At 39.1% G+C, this 19,376-nt stretch overlaps 1 protein-coding gene across 4 annotated transcripts in view; it reads left to right on the top strand.

The window, feature by feature from the left end:
• gpat2 (glycerol-3-phosphate acyltransferase 2, mitochondrial) overlaps positions 1–19,376 on the top strand; it is an 86,642-nt gene that overhangs the window by 18,844 nt on the left and 48,422 nt on the right. The window contains exon 3 of one of the 4 annotated variants that reach the window (XM_034596031.1): positions 10,969–11,004. The exons of the other annotated variants lie outside the window; for them this stretch is intronic. The gene's annotated coding sequence lies outside the window, so the exon portion shown is untranslated. The remainder of the gene's footprint in view (positions 1–10,968; positions 11,005–19,376) is intronic. 4 annotated transcript variants of the gene reach the window in all.

Genomic DNA, 19,376 nt, shown 5'->3' with positions numbered 1-19,376 from the left:
TACTTTATGTCACAACAACACAGGATTAATCAGTATCGAACAAAAATCCTGTGAAATTTGGTTAATCTGTGTTTGTGTTAATGTTTACAGGTGATGTTTTGTCTGTGTTTGAGCTTGGAGCACTATGAGTAATATGGAGTAGAAGACTAACAGCAGGTTGTTTACTAATTTATCATGTCATGGTGTTTCTCTGTAGAAATAGCCAAGCGATACATATATTCGCCAACAAACTGAAACCAATTAATCTGAGGCTAGCTGACGGCTAGCTGGGGCTTCATCTGATCAATGGCCTATGAATCCAGGGCTCCAAGTGATAAGTCAAATTTTGGCATATTGAGTGTGTCAATTCAATGTTTTCCCAAAGTTTATGTAGAGGTTATATTGATGTTGCCACTGTGAGGTAGTTGATTTTCTCTCATCAGGGTTTAGCCATATAATGCCTCTAGTTATCAATACAGTATAAGGGTCTTTATTGATACTTTTATTTTCATTTTAATTATTTTTCAACAGAAACAACAGGATTCAGTGTTTCCCCTAGGATGGAGTTGTACCATCTACTACAATGGTGGACAGAATTGCATTATTAATGAATTCATTAGTATTGTACAAAGTTGGAGGAATGCTATTTGATAGATTTACCTTTCCTGACAGGATAACGTAGGACATTTAGGCTGAAAACATGGTGTCAATGACGCCATTTGAGTCGAATTTGAAAGTCGGGGCTGACAGACACTTGGATGACACCACACGAGCAGCATGGAGGCATTTTATGTTTTCTTTCTATTGTTTTTTTACATTTGAACAAGTGGTCACCATTTACTTCACTTGTATTGAATTTGGCTGCAATGCTGTTTACCCCTGAAACTCCAAAAGTGTTTTGTGGACTCAAACACTTCACCCACCCCTTCATTGGCACCGTGGTGAATAGATAATGAGTTAATTTTCATTTTTGGGTGAACTATCCCCTTAAGGTTTTACATTTGTAAATCGCCTGGTGTCCAGACTGAGCCTGTGTAACCAGTGTTACCCTACTTCATCCAATAGCTCTGTCATGCTACAGTTAGATTGTGAATGTATCAGTGACTTTTCTGCACAGCAATCCAGTGACATACTCTAACTGTTGGACCCCTGGGCCCGTGTATTGTCTGAAGTATCCGCCATGTAGCCGCCTCCCATAGCCTGGCACATCTGCTACCTCTGTGACGGTGCCAGTCTCTGTGTTGCTAATGGTTTCTTTTGGTTTCTTTTCATAAATTAGACATTAAGAATGGTGGGTATGGGCATGTGAATGTGGACTGAGAGGTATATGGAGCTTGATCATTTTTTTCCCATTATTAATACTGATGTCTTGCCTCTATCATGTAGCCAATTATGTTGATTTCATCCGTCAGTCAAGTATTTTACCATGGCGATGAGTATGCATTTGTCCGCTGCTGTAGATAATTAACCAGGTCACACAAGGGTCCATCAGAGGATTTTACCTGTAATGAAAGACTACGTGGAAGCAGCATGTATCCTATTAGGCCACCAGTAGCAGATCCCAGCCAAGTGAATCAGCTTTGGCAGTCTAGAACTCTTGCCCTGTTTAATAGAGTTTAACAGAAACACAGGCTAATTGTCCACATCCCTGTTTGGATTTGCCTGCAGCCGTCACTCTCGAAAGCAGCAACAATGATCAGCTCGATAGAAAAGATAAGAAGAGTTAAATATTAATTAATAAAATTAATGTGTACATTGGGTGAAGAATTAAAAAAAAAAACTATGTGTTCTGAGTTAGTTAGTTCTGACATAGAACAATTACATTTATGGAGAGTGACTTGGTGCACTAATACAGGAAGCATCTGTTTTATTCATTGCCTTCAGGAACATTTGAAGGAGCTGCTCCCCAGTATGTGATACATTACTGCCAATGTTTCACAGATGCTTTCCAAAAAGTACAATTTCTTTTCTGATCACACTGTTTCTTATGCTCAACCCTCATCATGTTATCTCACAGTTTTTCATTCTCCCTACCTGTCTATGCCACTCAGCGTGCTGTGCTCCTGCTCTCAAGACCTATGTCTCTAGACACCGTACTTGAATGGCTGATTTGAATAGGGCACATAATGACCCAGATACTACCCACAGTACTGTGACAAAGTCGGATGTGTGGCAGGCCGGAGGCAGAGGGGATGTGGTTGTCCCCTGCAGCAATAAGCTGCCCACCTGTGTAGAGGCAGGTGTTTTAGCTCAGGACATGTCCACACACCGGAGGAGGTGAAGGATTTTGTTCCTCTCTGCTGTGCCAGCTGGCGCATTGTCCCAGGTCTTGTCAATTTCCAGTGGGGCTAAGTGATTCATTGTGTGGGTGGTATTTGTTCCCTCTGTTGCATTAGCAGATTTATCTTTTAAGACCAACAGTTAACAAAACCAACGATATATCAGTTGGCCAATAAAATCGTGTTGATATGAACCTTTCACAGAAATATCTGAACCATCGGCTATTTTCCTCTTACATATCAGTATTGGAAATCTGTTTCAGCATCACCCCCAAAAAATCTATATCAGTCTGGCGCTACTTGAATGTGGAGAATCTCACCTGTGCCACTGTCAGCTTTGCTTCAGGAGATTTTGACATTTTTAAGTTGTCACATATTATTGCAAAGTGGTTGTTTGTGGTTGTATTGTTTCTGACATTTGGTGTTGGCAAGAGGAACTCCTTCTTTAATAATAATAATAATAATAACTTTATTTGGATAGCACTTATTTAAACAAGGTTACAAATTGCTTCACACAAAAACAATCCATGGCAAAATGAGGAATGAATTTAAATGGAAGGTATTCAGTTTATTTTAATTTTAAGAGCCAGATCATAACATAAAAAGTTCAAGACCTTAAATTTATAGAGAGACCCAACAGCTCCCACAATGAGCAGCACTTTGGAGACTGTGGAGAGAAAAAACTCCCTCATTAACTGGAAGAAACCTCCAGCAGAACCAGTCTCAGTGTCGGCGGCAATCTGCCTCGACCGGTTGGGGGCGAGCAGAGAAAAAATGGGGAGGAGAGGTGGGTGGCAAAGAGGGAGTAGAAAAGGGAGATTTTTTTCTGTGAATGAGATTCTAAACAGATGGGGAAAATATTTTGAACCTCTCAGTTTAATCAATCTTTCATTAGTCTTTTTTTGTGTGTAATAGGTTGGGCGGGCTGCTAGTTGCACCTGAAGCCTAAACTCACAGAAGTGAACACGTGTTGTGATTGATTGCCACATTTTTCAGATTCACCAAATGCCAGTTAAGACAAATCCAGTTTGTTCTATTTAATCTGATTATGTCAATTGACTGACCAGCACATCCTTTAAGAGAGCTGTAGAAATGCTCCATTTACCCGGACACACACACACACACACACACACACACACACACACACACACACACACACACACACACACACACACACACACATACATGCTACATAGAATTATAACAAAAGCACAGAGTCTGTGCTCAGATGTTATTGATATGTGTAATCATGGAGTGCCCCACTCTAATGGAGGAATAGTCGATGCCTCTCAGGAAGTCTGGCCTTTTGAAATGTCACAGTCGTTTCAGAGGACCGTCCTTTAAAAGAGGAGATTTCAGTCCTCCGTCTTCCACTTGTCTTTTCACTCCCTTTTCAGTCTGTCTTGTGTCTTTTTGCACACCAGTCTTCATTGTTCATCCTCTCTGTTTGAATCCATCTTGAATCTCTGAAGAATATCACCATGTGCTTTTTGATTCTGACACAGGTAACAGGGAGCAAAACTGTACTCTGGTAGTTAAAGGTGTAGTGTCACACTGACCGTTTCTGAATGCATATTAATAAATGTGTGAATGGACATGTATTATTATTTTGTCTATTAACTGTTTAATATCAGCAAATGCCCCTCATGATATCCTACTTCCTGGGTGACCTGTTTAAATGTCTTGCTTTGCCAGTTTTTAAGTGTTAACTATAATTCATGACAAAGATGACTCCTAACTCCATCATATTTGAGAACCTGGTACGAGCAAAAGTTCAGTATTTTTTACTCAAAGATGTTTAAAATGATTATAAAACCAAGTCTAATTGTTTTTCTCACCCCTAATTGCTGCAGACATGGTCTGTTTGTTTTACTGTACATTGGTTTTGAACTAAGGGAAGAACAAACCTTAACATTTCTTTTTGGGGACCAGTTTTTTATAAGAGTGTACAGCATATATTTCTCCTATTCAGACCCAGTGGGACACAGCTGATATGAGTCTCATACACTTGACCTTAACATAAAACCTTTATGCACTCAGACAGGGAGTGAAGTGCTTTGCCTCACCAAAGGTCACTCCCACAGATTTCTCCCACTCGGGTGCAGCGCTTGGCAGCAAGAAGGAAAGGGGTGAACCCAGCAGGCTGCAGCTTCACGACCTCAGGCTGAATACATTCCTGGACAAATATAGCCTTGATCTCTCTAAACACTACAGCTTCAGGCCTGTGAAAGCAACTTTACAGATATAAGATTGATGTTAGGTTTTTATAGTCATTTACAGTTCATAAACTTTGACTTAAGTAATATTTAATTTAGATGTAGATTATGGTCACATTTTTAAAACATCATGCTGCATTCAGGATATGAGACAAGCCCTTTTATGTGTTTAAGAAAACCCAAAATGCTACCTGGGGTATGTGAATATCTTTTCTATCTGTATCAACATTTAAAGACTTGACATACTGTAAATTTAGGATTTTTTTCATTACGTTGATGGAAAATATAAAGCAAACTAGAGGTATAACATTTTCTAGGAGACAGCGTTGTATGAATATATTGGAGAACCAGTATTAAAAAAGTCTAATACCATGTTATTAGTCTGCCTGAGAACATGAACATTGTTTCTGGCAGTGAGCCTCATGGGTTTAACAACATTAGCAGAATGGGATATCACATATTAATTTATACTCCGGTCTGTTGGCCCTTTGAGATTGTGCTCTTACTGATCTGTAACGTTCATAATCTGTGTGACCTCGAATGTGACTCCCTCAGTCACTCCTGCTTCGTCTTTGATTCAGTCAGGCGCACACTACGCCCTTCTTTCATCTCCGTCCCCATTGCTTGCTTGTTTTGTCTCCCGGCTGGAGCAGTGTAATGAGATGAGAACATGCAGTGTCACTGTTTACAAAGATGACTGCCAACCTGACATTCAACTGTCCATCAGCTGTCAACATGAATACTTATTACCCCCCTGCTCTGTCTTCTTCCTGTTATTTATCGCTGTCAGTCTCCAGCCCAACATGCCTTTTCCCCCCCGGTGCCTCAACTCCCTTTCCCCTCCTCTTCTTTCCATTCTTTTATCAAATCACTCCATCTCAATCTTCCAAGGCTATCAGAGATGTCAGCTTTAACCATGCTTCCTCTTCTATTTCTTCCCCTTTACCTCCTTAGCTCCTACCATTCCTCTCACATTTCTTCATCCCACTCTCCTGCTTCGAGTGAACTCCGCAGTCGCCTCAGATCTAATAAGATATCAAGATTGTTTGAACTGGAAACTGCTTTTTCTCCCTCCCCCATGTTTCCTCCTACCACTAGATCACATTTATCTTCATCCTCCGCTCGTCCCATTCTCCCTGTGTGTTTCCTGTTTCTTCTTGTGCCTGTTTTATGTTGCTCCATCTTCTGTCTCTGTTGTTTATCTTCCTCCTTTTCACTCACTTGAAAAAATGTCCATTTCTTACTTGAGATAAATGTATCTGTCCCTCAGTCACAAATTATTAAGAGTGATTGGGGAAGTATATATACTCCAATAACTTAGAAATATCGTCCTAAGTGATGCTACTTGAACTGTTACCTGGATTTCTATTGATCTATTCTCAATTCACTACAGAGGAAGTTTAAAGAAAAGTATCTTTTCACTAGAATAATCACTTGATTATATGAGTGTACCAAAATATTTGCAGGTCTTCCTTGTGTGGACCAAAGATATAATGGAAAGGACCATTTCTACTTTTTTTAATCGACAGAAAACTGGTGTTACTAGTTCTTCTTTCCTCCCAGACTGGGTAGATGAAGACCTTCATCTCTCTGTTCATCTCTTTGTGATGCATTTTCCTGTTCTTCATCCCCCTCTCCCTTATTTTCCTCTCACCTTCTATCACCTTTATCTTGTCATGGTCATTTATCCTCATCTCATTTTTCCCCTGTGGCGAATAAAATCAAAATGTCACATCCTGTTGACACATCCTTTGCCTGCCCAGACTCAAAATCCTCGCGAGAACCCCCCACCTTTTGAAAACACAAGAAAATGTTTTCATCCATACAAAATGCCCTCTATGGAAAAGAGAAGCAATTTCTAGTTTGTTTCATTTCCTCTCTCTCCCTAAAAGTGATGCATCCTCAGTTTGCTGACGCAGACAAAAGTTAACACAGAGGCTGAGTTTGAATCTTCCGGGATCCTCCATCATTTAACTGCTCCTGTCACCAGTCTTGATTTGCCTGAACTGATTTGGCACACAAATGTATGGAGTGTATGGAAAATGTGAAAGAGGCCAGGTTATTATGATATTTTGTATTCCTTTTCTGATATTTTTATGTTTTTATTATGTGCAGTTCTTTTTGTGACGCACTCATGCAAAAGTTGAAAAGCCCTACTGTTACTGTGAGCTCCCAGAACAATTACACAGGTCCCCAAACTCACAATTCATAATCAAGCAAATCACTTGTCTGATTAAGTAATTAAAATGGGCTGTGCTGTTCCTATCCCTCAGAAGAGTCCAAAACGTTGTTTGAATTGTGTAGTGTTGGCCTCTGTAATAAAATAAATATAGTCAGTGTATTGGCAGTGAATTTCTGCATTTAACAGCACACTACAATATGTAAATATCATCAATGTGAAGCTGTGAACAAGACGTTAATATGAGACTGTTTCCAATTGTGTGGTTCTTTTGTTATATTAAACGAAACCACAGACAACTCAAACAATGAAATACAATATAGTTTATTGAAATCAAAATAACTCAAACAGCCCTACTGTGTCATTGTGCTGCTTTATATTGTTTGGGAAAAGTATAATACAATGTTATATTACATCAGGACTTTGGAAGACAGGAACTGTGATAGGTTTCATAAACAAGGTAAAAGTTCCTTTGAAACACCGTCATTCAGCACAACTGCCATTTGTCAACAAGCCCAGAGAAAGGCTCCCTTGTGGCATTGGGTTGAGGTTTTTGTCCATTTACTCTGATATATCATTAACTTACCTTCCATTGTCATTGAGCTCTTTTTCCCTCACTGTTGAGGTTACAGGGTGGCAGACAGGTTTCTCACTTGTCTCTTTTTGGAAACGCCTCAGCCATCCCTTGGAGGCATGTCTACTAAAAATTAGACATTTCCGGCTGTAGTTCACACCAGACTTCTGTGGTCCAGATGAAACATTTTGTGTCAGCACCCTGCTCTTTTTTATGTTTTTCTTGCCCTTGGCAGATGTGCCAGCAAGTTAATATTGGAGTCCAGTCCAATATTGGTATCTGTATTTTGACAGATTTGTCTCCCTTATCGGTGTTGATTGTAGTGTGAAACCACTTGAGGTACCCCTCCACATTTTGGCAGTTAATACGAGGTCCCCAGGAGTTCAGCAGAAGTTATTACACAGTGGTCATCATAAGCTGAGCTTTCATTACTCGGCAGATCATTTTTTTTCTGCTGGCCAAATCCCTCCGCATGTCCCTCTGAGCTCTGGACCGTCTCGTCCACAAAGTCAGCCTTTAATTTTGTGATCATAATAATGTATGACAGGCAGAAAATTTGACCATTGAATCAAATAAGGACAATCATTTCCACTACACTGTATTATATTATGTGTGATTGACAACATCTTTTTGGATGTTGGATAAAGATAAGATACTGTCAAATACTACGATATCATTGACAAATGAAACATTTTTTTAAAAATATATTAAAATCAGCAATCAAACACTTTGCTCTGAGCAAAACTGATCAAGCAACAAATGCAAACTAATGTCTGACAGTAAAAAAGCATCCTGAGGAGGGAACATGCTGCAAATGGTTTATTTCATGGCAAGATGAGAAACAGTTGTTTCAGCATCAAGTCATCTTCAGTGTGAAATGACACAATTTCCAGAAGTACTTGAACGGGTACACATTTTTTGTGTTTGCCAGTAGCTATTCCTATTTTCTCTGTAATTTCCTCTATATATTTTGAGCTAAGTAAATAATAACACAAAGAGTAAAACAGGTAATAAAGAGCCTGTACTGGATTACTGCTATTAACAGGATGAGTGTAATGGAGAACAAGCAGAGTGTTACTCAGAGTCCAACATTTTTTATTTTTAGTGTTTGGTCCAAACTGTGTTGGCAGCTTCAGAGAAATGAGGTTAGTTATAAAGTGAGTTAGTAAATAGGTTAACTAAAAAATTAATTAAATTTCAATTATTATCATATACCACCATAAAACAACAACAAGCAATACAAGGTCCTAATGGACATTTGTATTATATCATGTAAGGTTAATTATGGGGATTATTATGATGCAGATCTCAAATTTCCTGTTGTAAACAGACCTGAGTAAAGCTACAAGGCCATATATGCTCTGAAGTAAATTTTATTGGGGAAAAACACACTACAGCTCAAAATTCTTACAACTACTCTCACTCTTCTGTATCTACGCTGCAGAAAACAAATAAGTAAACTATCATTTATTGGTTTTCACAGTTTTATCCCACTTGCAGCTCAGTTACAGCAACATCCAGTAAAGTCAGGTGAAGAAACAAAAAACTGCAAGTTGCAACATATCCAATACGTGGTAGGGTGGATGCTCGGAGTTTCACACGCAACACATCTTGGCAAAGATCATCACTTCACAGGTGAAAAACAAAAAGCACCCAGTGACTTGTGTGATGGAGGTTGCATGTGTCAGTATGCATCACTTGTGGTTCAGCTTGAGGGCTAGCAGTGAAAAGGACTTTGCTTCAAGCAAAAGTTGATAGATAAAAAATAAACAAGATAATAAAATAAAAACACATTTATCTTCAGCATGAAGTGACCTTTTTGTAATGTAATCTAATTCAAAGTAAAGAAAGAGAATGTTCAGTTTGAATCAGAAAAAATGTTTTCTTTCAGCTGCTTTCATGTGGAATAAAGTAAATAGTAAATACATTTTTTGTATTTCAGGTCGTCTGTAATACAATGCAACACCTGCCTCCAGCCTTGATGGATGTCCCTGAAATAGGCTGTGAAAGTGAATGACATATTGATTTTGTTGCATATTAAAATTTCAGAGTACTCCACTGTTGACAACTGTCAAGAATGCTTCAGGCCACAGAGGATCCCAGTCAATAAGATGCCAGGCTTACAACAGCAGGTCTTAAAATAGTACATACTTGGTAGAATTTACTCAGACATTGCAGCCAAACAACAAAATGACAGCTTAATAGAAGCCATAAGCTGACATGGCTAAAACACTTTCTGGCAGTTCCCACTTAATTCACTGAATTATAGGGTGAGCTTGCCTCTGCACACTTTTTGACTTATTTATCATGTAGTTTCAGCTGTTGGGGTAAAATGGGGATGCTGTATTTACATCACAGTTGTAAACATGGCAAGTTCTTACAGCATTTGAACAATACGTTAAAAGTTTAAGTACTTTGAGTTAATTAATTTCAAGGTTTTTCCTGCATAGAGAATTGCGAGTCGGCCGGCCTCCACCTCCCGACAAAATTCTTGTAATTGTTTTCACGGAAAACATTATAGTTGAAACCGGATATAATGATCAACCATTTATATAGATAAAAGCTTGGGACAGAATTGTCTTTGCATCGTAATTGGGTCTTTTCACACACATTTGGACCGTAAAGTTTATTTTGAACAGTTATTACCCGCTATATAAGTAATGTACTGCTCTTCTCTGTGTCTCCATCATTCGCGCTGTGCACTTCCAACCGAATCAAGTCAAACCGAGCACTCAGCCTCAGTTAACTAATTCTGTTGTTTTTACCCAGTTTGAGTTTACACTTGTGTCCGATGACTGTGTGTGTTTTGTGTGTGTGTGTGTGTGTGTGTGTCAGCAGAAGTATCAATCATGAGGTGATCTGTGTTGATATTGTGAAGTTACAAAAAAAATGTTCACGGCCATTGAGAAATTGCCCCCAATTCTCACTTGATTAATGAAAATCAGGAAACATTTTCCTAAGGAGTTTATGGTCTCGATCTTTAGTTTTAAGTCTTCCTCAGCACAGCATGATGATCATTTAGTAAATTATAGTCTCATTTAGACTAAAATAGACGATAAAGCACGGTTTGCATTGGGCATGGATACTGTGTGATTAATAGGTACCACTTTCCAATGGGCGTGCAGTGTCTTCGACCTCTTAGTCAGACTCACCAGCTGTTCTTCCAAATATGGTTACTTCTGGTTTCAAAAAACCATGAAGTTCCTGACCAAAATGGCAAAACCCAAGCTTTCAAAACAGAAGCTCACACACCAGTGGGTAAAGTCGCAGTGCAGACAAGTGATGGTTGTGATTTATCTTATTTCCTTGTCCCATCTGTTTGGAAGATAAATGGAAGCTCAAGATTAAAAAGTCACACACATTATCACTCCTTAGTCTTAAAATGGAAAACAATCTGTCACATTTTATTTCCATTCCATTTTTTAATCCTCATTTACCAGAAGAAAAGTTTAAATCAGATGATGAATAGATAATGAAACATTATGAAGATATAAACCTGTCATCCTAATTATCTAGGCCTTTGGAGCGATACCAAGCGTATGAGCACGAACAGCATGTTCAGAGCTGAAGAGGGCTCTTAACATAGACGATCAAAACAAATTTCATTCTCAACCCGCGACTAGATGCATTTAATTTTGCAGGGCAAAGCACTTCACAATTTAACATTGTGTAACAAAAAGCTTTGTGTATAGTAAAGGTAAACAACAGTTTATTAATTTGCTTTAATTCTGTCTTTTTCAGGGAGGGTCAGAACAAATGGAACAAATGGAATAGAAGTTCAGAGACCCGGATGTTTTTTTCCCCTTGTCCAAACAGAGTTAAATGGGATTGTGGGTAAAATACACTTTACCCCTGCTGTTGGATCAGCTTCCACTGGTTTGACAGCTCATGTTTTCCATCACAAGTAAATTGCATGCATTTGCCCTATGATGCATTAAATAGAGTAAGATAAAGTGAACTGGGGTCAAGCTTTCGAGGGCACAAATGCATGGGAAATTCCATTTAGCCAAAAACAAGTGCAGGGAAGGGTCTAGCAGGAGAGGAGGGTACAAGGATGGCTGCCCTTTGGGTTAAGCGACAGAATCCACCCACTCTGTGTTTTATTCTTGTGACTAACAATATTTTGTGTTTGGTGACTATTTGATATAATGTGATTTAAAGCATTGAATTGCTGCCTATGAAATATGGAAGAGCACTTTAATGTCGAATTATGCTTGTCTGCGTGCTGTAGGAGGACATCAGCGAGATCTACAGCATTTCTTGTCGGGGCTGAGGAGGAGGGCTGCACAATTAATTTGAATCTTGCTTTTGATTCATTGCAATCCAAGTTTTACTTGACAAGGATTCTGTTGTATTTCTATTAGCAAGGAGATCCTTGAATCAAGCCAACAGTTCCAGATTTTCTCCAGTAAATCACGATTATATGACAAGCTGTGCATGGACAAACAGGGTAGAGAGAAAAGTCCACCATCTGTGAGAAGTAAGGTTGTGTTCAGACCATAATTTTTGCTTTTTGAAAAAACACAGAACCCTCGTCTATTTGAGTTGGTCCACTCCGTTACCGCAGTAGGCTCTCGATACAGAGGAAGCTGTCAAAAAATAAAAAACAGGATTGTTTAGTACAACATTATTTGTTTCATTATCCTCCAGAAAATGTTCTACAAGTCCACTAGCCTCATATTGTACACCATGGACCCATATTTAATGTGTTTTGAGATGCTGTTTGTAAACCTGGCTTGTCTGGTCACACCTTATGTGTTAGAAAGTGAGAAAACTTGTGAACAAATAGCTACCACAGTGGAAGTTAGGGCCTTACTACTGTACTGTTACACTTAACTAGCTGTTGCATATTTAAAAAAGTGAATAAACATCAGGCTTTACCTCAACTTTCCACAATAATACTACGATAGTGGCTATAGACCTGATTTTATCTGTCATATTGGTGTCTAGATGGATTTGCAAGTCAAATCTGGTTTCAATAAATTGGTCATTGGGACCAATCCCGCAAGTGTTCCTGGCTGATAAAGCCCTCGTTCACTTGTTGCCAGCGGCCAACAAAAAGTCCATGCACTAGAGTCTCTTCAGAGCCAAGTCTCCATGGACTGCCAGCTCTGCTGAGCGAGCCATTGTCTCCAGTCAGACAGTTAAGAATGATAACTAGAATGGGCATTAATATGCAGTATCCAACGATCAGAATCGTGCAGCTGTGATATAAATCCGTATTCCTGAGTGGGTGGCACCACACAACTGGTTATACTGGATAGTACTGGCTTCTGTGAAGGTTGTAATGTCAAATGTTCCTTTTCATGCTTCCTTGAAGGGGATGCTTAATACTTTGCAACAGCATACAAGCAGCGGAATAGGGTAGGGTTTATTCCTCTAGATATTTTCTAATGTGACCAATAATAGATTACGGCTTCACTTTCCTTGTTGCACCATCCTGGGTGCAATAGTAAGAATTAAAGAGGCACGATTACAATATATTTGAGAGAGAGAGAGAGAGAGAGAGAGAGAGAGAGAGAGAGAGAGAGAGAGAGAGAGAGAGAGAGAGAGAGAGAGAGAGAGAGAGAGACCATGTGCATGATCTATAAAAAGTGAGTCAATATTGCCTGCAGGGCCTTGCTAACTTGGTTCCCTGTGGTATCTGTGTATGTCATCATTTTAAATAAGCTGTGCATCCTGTCAATCTCTATCAGAGCACAGATAGAATTGAATAAATGTGAGTTACCACTAGCATCTGCTTCACTGGTCGTTGAATCTATAGGGGCATTAGCGGACAGAGATTAGTTGGAGCTAGGGATTTCACGAAAAACGATACTTTGGTACCAAGTCGATACCAAAATTCAAAAAAAGTCACAATACAGATTTTTTATTTGAGTTCTTTTTGTTTTTACAGTACTGTAGGTACCGAACAATACCGACCCGCCGCTGCAGGAATGTTTCCGCCGCTGCTCCGGCATTGTGGCAGGCTCATATTGCATGTCCAGTGTCCTTGTACCATCCTAGAAGAAACACTGTATGCGTGTGTTTGTGTCTGCATGTCAGCCGCTCCTTCGGAGCTGATCAGAACCCGAAAGTAAACATGATTTTTCCTCTCGCTGTGAACTCTTCCGATGGAGTTTTTATTGCCCGTCGTTGGTGGAAATAAGTGGATATAATGTGTCAGTGACTCGCACACACAAGCGCACTGCACATACACAAAACGTGACTCGCAAGAGGCAGGACAGCATAGTTATATATCCTAGTTTTAACAATTCTTACGGTTATGAAACCGAGACGTTATGAAACCGCTGTTATAGTAAATCGGTTAATCCCGACATTCCTACTTCGCGTAAAGTGAATATGATGCCTGAGTTAAATATTTCAACTTGAGCATCAGGCGCGTTTCCAAACGCGACGCCCAGGGCTTTGAATTCAGAGTAAAACTCGACAAAAGCTCATCATCTGCACCTAATAGCATCTGAGATAATTCAATTATCTGTGGAGTCATGCAGATGCTGTAGTTGTGAAAGAAATTTCACAGACTTCTGGTTGAGTACTGTTTGTGCAGTTATCTGATCTGACAGGCGAAACCTGCGAACAGGTCTTGGTAGTCTCAGCTCTACAGCCTCATCCATCCATCCATTTATCTCTGCTTATCTGGCTCAGGCTTGCGGTGGCAGCAAGCTAAGCAATGTAGTTCAGATGCCCTTATCCTGATCCAGAGGTGTTACCAGACCTTGTGGAAAGTACAATTCAGGACACAGGATATAAGTACCTGCCTAGAATAACAACTTTACTGGGGCCTTGCAAAAGAAACAATATCAAACTTTTAATTGTAAACACACTAACAAAATGAAGGTCGCTGGTCTAAATACACACTAGGAATTAGAGCCTAACCAGTGTGTATTTTGGAGGCCAGATGCAGATATTAATATTTGGGAATAAATAATATTGGCCAATATATTACTCCTAACAAAAACCTGTTATATGGTAAACATCTTTGCTGCCAGTCACATAAAATTCATGCTTTCTTTGTCACTAAACATTATGACTCGGTGCCCCTAAATTAGCCACACTTTATTATAGTAGGTCGAGTAGTTATTGTCAGTGTAACATGTCATGTCAAGGACCAAGGATCTGATTTGACCCTGCTGTGGTGCTTTGCCTCTGTCTAACCAGTGGAAAGGCGCTCCCTTGTGGCTCACCAAAATAAAGTTACTAATGGAGGGATAATGTGTCACCATGGTGAATAGTATACCAGCACATCTCAAATACTAATGTTAAGGGGGAGTAGTAATCCGACTTACAATTCAATAAGACTGCGTGACAAATGGAAGAGTATTTTTGTACGTTGAAAACCTTAATTTAATCAAACATGAAACAAACACAAAGTAAACTTCAGTACTGTTCAGATCCTAATAACTTCTAACTAGTGTTGGTGTTTATTGTTAACATGTAAATTGAGCATAGGTCAGCGGCGGAGGGAGGACATGCTGCAGGGTAATAATGCACGATACAAGGATACTGTAGTGCCCTGGCATTTAGTTGAGTACATCAATTTAAGGTCTTGACCTTCAATGTAAAGTGCCTTGAGATAATGTATATTATGATTTGGCGCTATACAAATACAATTGAATTGAATAGCCGAATTTCAGTGGTTATACCAGAAACCTCACATTGCAGCGCTGCTGCACATACGCAGCAGAAATGCAGCCTGGGTTAACAACAGAGAGCCTCATTGCAAAAGGAAACGCAGGATAATAATCGTTTGTTCATGGTCGATTACTTTGTTTTCATAATCGCTGCAATCGTAAGTGAAATTCCATTAATTGCCCAGCCCTACTTCAAATGCAAGTTTCTTGGTTTATTTATAGAGTTAAATGAATTCTCAGACGGAGACCATTATATCAGCAAAATAAAATGACAAATCACCCACCCCCCCAAAAAACAAACAAACAAACAAACAAACAAACAAACCAAAAAACAAGTGACGATAGATTCAGCCAATCGTCGATAAACAATATATTCGTTCAATCGCCAAACCATAATGTGCAGATAGTGATAACATAATTATAATTGTGGAGCTCATCTGATCCTTGGTCTTGAGTTGATCATAGCTTTCCCTGTGGTTCTTTCTTGTGGTTCTTGGTTCTTTCTAATCTCCTGCACTCTCCTGCTCTTTACTTCCCTGAAATCAGTCATTGTCAGCTGATCAGCTGATCATAATCAAGGTCACTGCCATTTAGTTCCCCCCCCAGTGGCCACATACTTTATAATGTGGGCAACCCGTACTACCCTCTCTGGGCTGCACTGACATGCTTCTCATGACACACTTAGTCAGAGCAATTCACAAAGCATTTAAACCAGCTCCCCTAGTCACAAAAGTTGAGCAAATAAAGCTCCATGGCTCTCACCAGGCTGCTTGATTGAGTGCTCACACTAATATGTGAATCAAAATAGATGATATGTCTGTCAGCAAGAATAAATATCAACTTCTACTAGCACTTAGAAGGTTGATGAAAGTCACAGTTTAATACACTTGACATTGTTGTCAAGTATCCAGACGGGACCCACGTATCATGTAGCCTGCAGTGTCTGAATGCATTTTAATTTTTAAACTAAAATAATCTCCATTGCAGCGTCTTAGCACTTCCTCAGAAATAATCTTTAAACATTTACTCTCTTGGACTGACAATGAGGTGGAACTGTTACTAAAAGTAAGGGTTAGCAACGCTTAGGATTTATTATCCATTTTGCATTAACCAGTGATAGGGGAGCTGTGACTGATAAAACCTAGTTAGGATGTGAACATGGGTTTCTGCGTCATTGTTTTACAAACATCTCTGTTTCTGCCAGCCCATATTAACAATGAAACCCTGGAGTTTTCAAACTAAAATGAGGTCAGCAACTTTTCAAAACTATAATACTAAAAGTCTGGTTGTAGCCTCAGGCTGCTGTTTCAACGGCATGGATGTCCCTATGGCAGGGCAGTGGTTGTCCTTGCAGGTGGTGGCTCCTCAAGCACATTAGCACTCCTCTCACACCTTCTCAGTTAAAGGCAGGGATCATAGCACACCAGTCCTCATACCTGACACTAATAGAATCTTCTCTACTTCAGGAACAAATGACTTTTCAACAGTATTCAACAGTAGCTCACTGACTATTGGGAGAACTTTAGGAGTGTTTAGCTTGCACTGAGTGGAATGGTCCTCTGAATTCCAATTTAGGCATTTGTACATCATTAGTGAATTTTAAAGAAAGTCTTGCGATGGTTTGAAGAATCAATACATTTTCAATCCTACCTGATTCGAGGGAGGATTTTCATGTATCCATGTGTTGTAGTTCTTTCTCAAAGATGCAGATATTTTCATATTATGATAAAACTACAACCAAGACCAACGTGGAACCGATAACTACCACACACACCGCTCAGAATTTATCGCAGTACACTCCCTTTGGCTGTGAGAAAGACTATGGATACCCACTGTGTGAGACTGTAGTTTGTGAGATATTTTGACCTTTTTCTACAAGGCTACATCACTTTATCTTCAAATTTGAAGAATTGTAAATAATTCTTGGACTTTAATATTCTTTCATATCTGTCATACTTTAAATCGGTCTTAGATTTCATTCGTTATGGTCTTAAAAATATCTTTAAAAGTCTTAAGTTCAAAAATATAACTGGTGAAACCTGCAGAAACCTTGAATGACACAAACTACCATTGTTTCATCTTGGGAATACAGTATTTGTGGCACACTGTGAGTGATTTCGTGCACGACAGAATCAGCTAATAGGTTTTGTGTGTCCTAATGACGCATCAAAGCTTTGAGGTTATCCAACCTGATGTATACACGCATGTTGTCTTGTGTCTTTTTTCTTTCTCTTCTTTTCATCTTACTGGATCACTGTAGTTAATGCAGCCTTTTGTTTTCACCATTTTCCTGAGGCAGTAATGTCCCTTGCAAAACTGGCCCACTTTTTTTTATGAGTTAAGAGGAATTCCATACATGGCTTGTGTCTCAACACAATGAAGAATGCACATATTCTAATATAAAGACCAGTAAGAATGAATGAGCCTACTTTTATTCTATTGAGTGTTGGCTGCAGCTTTTTTCATATAAACTGTTTATCATGGTAATTTAATAATGCACATGTCAACAGCTTAAAGATTGTATTAATGAAAAGTGATAAAAGAAGAATACGGCAATTAAACAAGTAAAGATTTAAGTTAAAGTTCTATGTGGAAAGTTTGGCCTGTGGTGGAAAGAAATTGCCAAGATTAAGTCGGTGTATCTAAGGCTGTCATGAATTGTCAAAAAACATTTTAAAATGCCCTAGGACATGCTTTTCGATGTCATAGCTATCAGACCCAAGGTGACTCTGTCAAAAGACCTATCTTCTTATCTTTTATCCCATTTTCTCTTATGTCACCAGTTGTTTCCCTCCACTGTATCCTCTGACTGTCTTTGACTTAAAAGCGGTTGCTTCATGATCCCTGGAGGCTGCATGCAGAGGAGTCATGTCTGCATTTTTAGCACAAGACATATTTTTGTATTTTCTTTAGGAGAAACCTGATCTTGGGATCAAAACGCCAGAAGAAATATGACAAGATCAGTCATCCATCTCAAGCCATACCTTGGTGTTAACTGAATAATTATGTATTGTATAATTGGATCACACAAAGGTCCTGCTCAGTATACAAACATGGGCATTGGAAATTATTGGTAATCTCAATTACTTCCTTACATCTATAAAAATTACCACAAATAATTGATAGGAAGTTTCACCTACTTCATTTACCAGAATTGTTAACGTAATGCTTATTATCTTTGCCCTTCTTTTTGAAGGGTGAGTCCTTAGATTTAAAGTCCCCTTGATAATGAATGAAATGACAAAGATTATTAAATAGATGGTTTTGCAGGGAAGCTGTTGAGGCCATTAATAGAGAAGATAACAGAGGTCTTTATTTTTACACTGAGAGCACATATTACTTCTCAGAGAAGCTACCCATGTGTACGATATAGCCGGATCCATGACGCACCTAATGGAGTTAATTTGCTAAACCAGCTGAGCAGAAAAAACAACAATTGTTGGTCTCAGTACAAGCTGTTGATCACATAATTACAAAAAAAAGTCGGTTTCTTATCTGATTTCTTTACAAAGGGACATGTTTTAATTAGACTAAGTTTCACTGCAGTTCAGCTTTTCTCGACAAGCTTATTCAAACCGATGATATTAATAAGCATTCATCAATTTGATTGCCATTTTCCATGGCGTGATAAACAGAAGAATTTGAATCAATCAATACATTTTATTTAGTCAGTTTTAGGAAATCAGCCAAATAATGTTGTCTTGTTTTATACTCTTTGGTCATTGCTTACATGTTGCATAGTAAATGGTAGGGAAAGCAAAGGAGCACAGCTTATCCCAACTGGGCTCACTCTCCCCCATGTTTGAATGGAACCTGAACTGTAGTTGTGCAGCAGGCCAATTTCTCAAAAAAGAGGATTTTGCTCAGGGAATCGTTCGTGGCTGATATCCTTTTCACAGCAGACATTTTGACACTTCTCAGTAGGAAGGCCCAGTTGTTTCTGATTACATTAGCAATGGCTCTGTTCTATTCAAGAGTCTCAGTTTTTACTTTCTTTATTTACACCTGTGCTTTTCTCACTAGGACATATCAAAATGTCTTCTGTAAAAAAGGTCTATAAAGCTGCCTTTCAATTGAACTCATGAGCTTGTGGTTATTATGTCGTGTACACAGCATCATTGGCGTTCAAGGAGTTAAGTTGTGAGAACATTGCTGCTGGGCGCCAGCAACATGGACGCTAATTTTACCATTAATGCTTCCGAGAAGCCCCAAATTAGCAAGATAGTAGACATGTAATGTGATGCAGGAAATGCAAGGGCATAATGACAGAGGGAAAAGATGAGATTGTTGGGAATAACAACTTTTTCCTCAGACATATGGTCTATATGACTTCCATGGCCTCCGCCATTTCTGAAAATGTCAGCATACACGTCAGATGTGAACTTGGAACTTCTGGAAAAGTCTGAGTTACTCGGCTGTGAATGCCACAAAAGGGGGCTGTTCAAATGGACTCTACTCATGAACACAGTAAACACAAATCCATTTGAAGGCAGCACGTGACAAAAGATAGTGACT

This window comes from Hippoglossus hippoglossus, chromosome 9 (genome assembly GCF_009819705.1).
Source record: "Hippoglossus hippoglossus isolate fHipHip1 chromosome 9, fHipHip1.pri, whole genome shotgun sequence".
Classification (NCBI taxonomy): Eukaryota; Metazoa; Chordata; class Actinopteri; order Pleuronectiformes; family Pleuronectidae; genus Hippoglossus; species Hippoglossus hippoglossus.
This window is presented reverse-complemented; position numbering and strand designations above follow the sequence as displayed.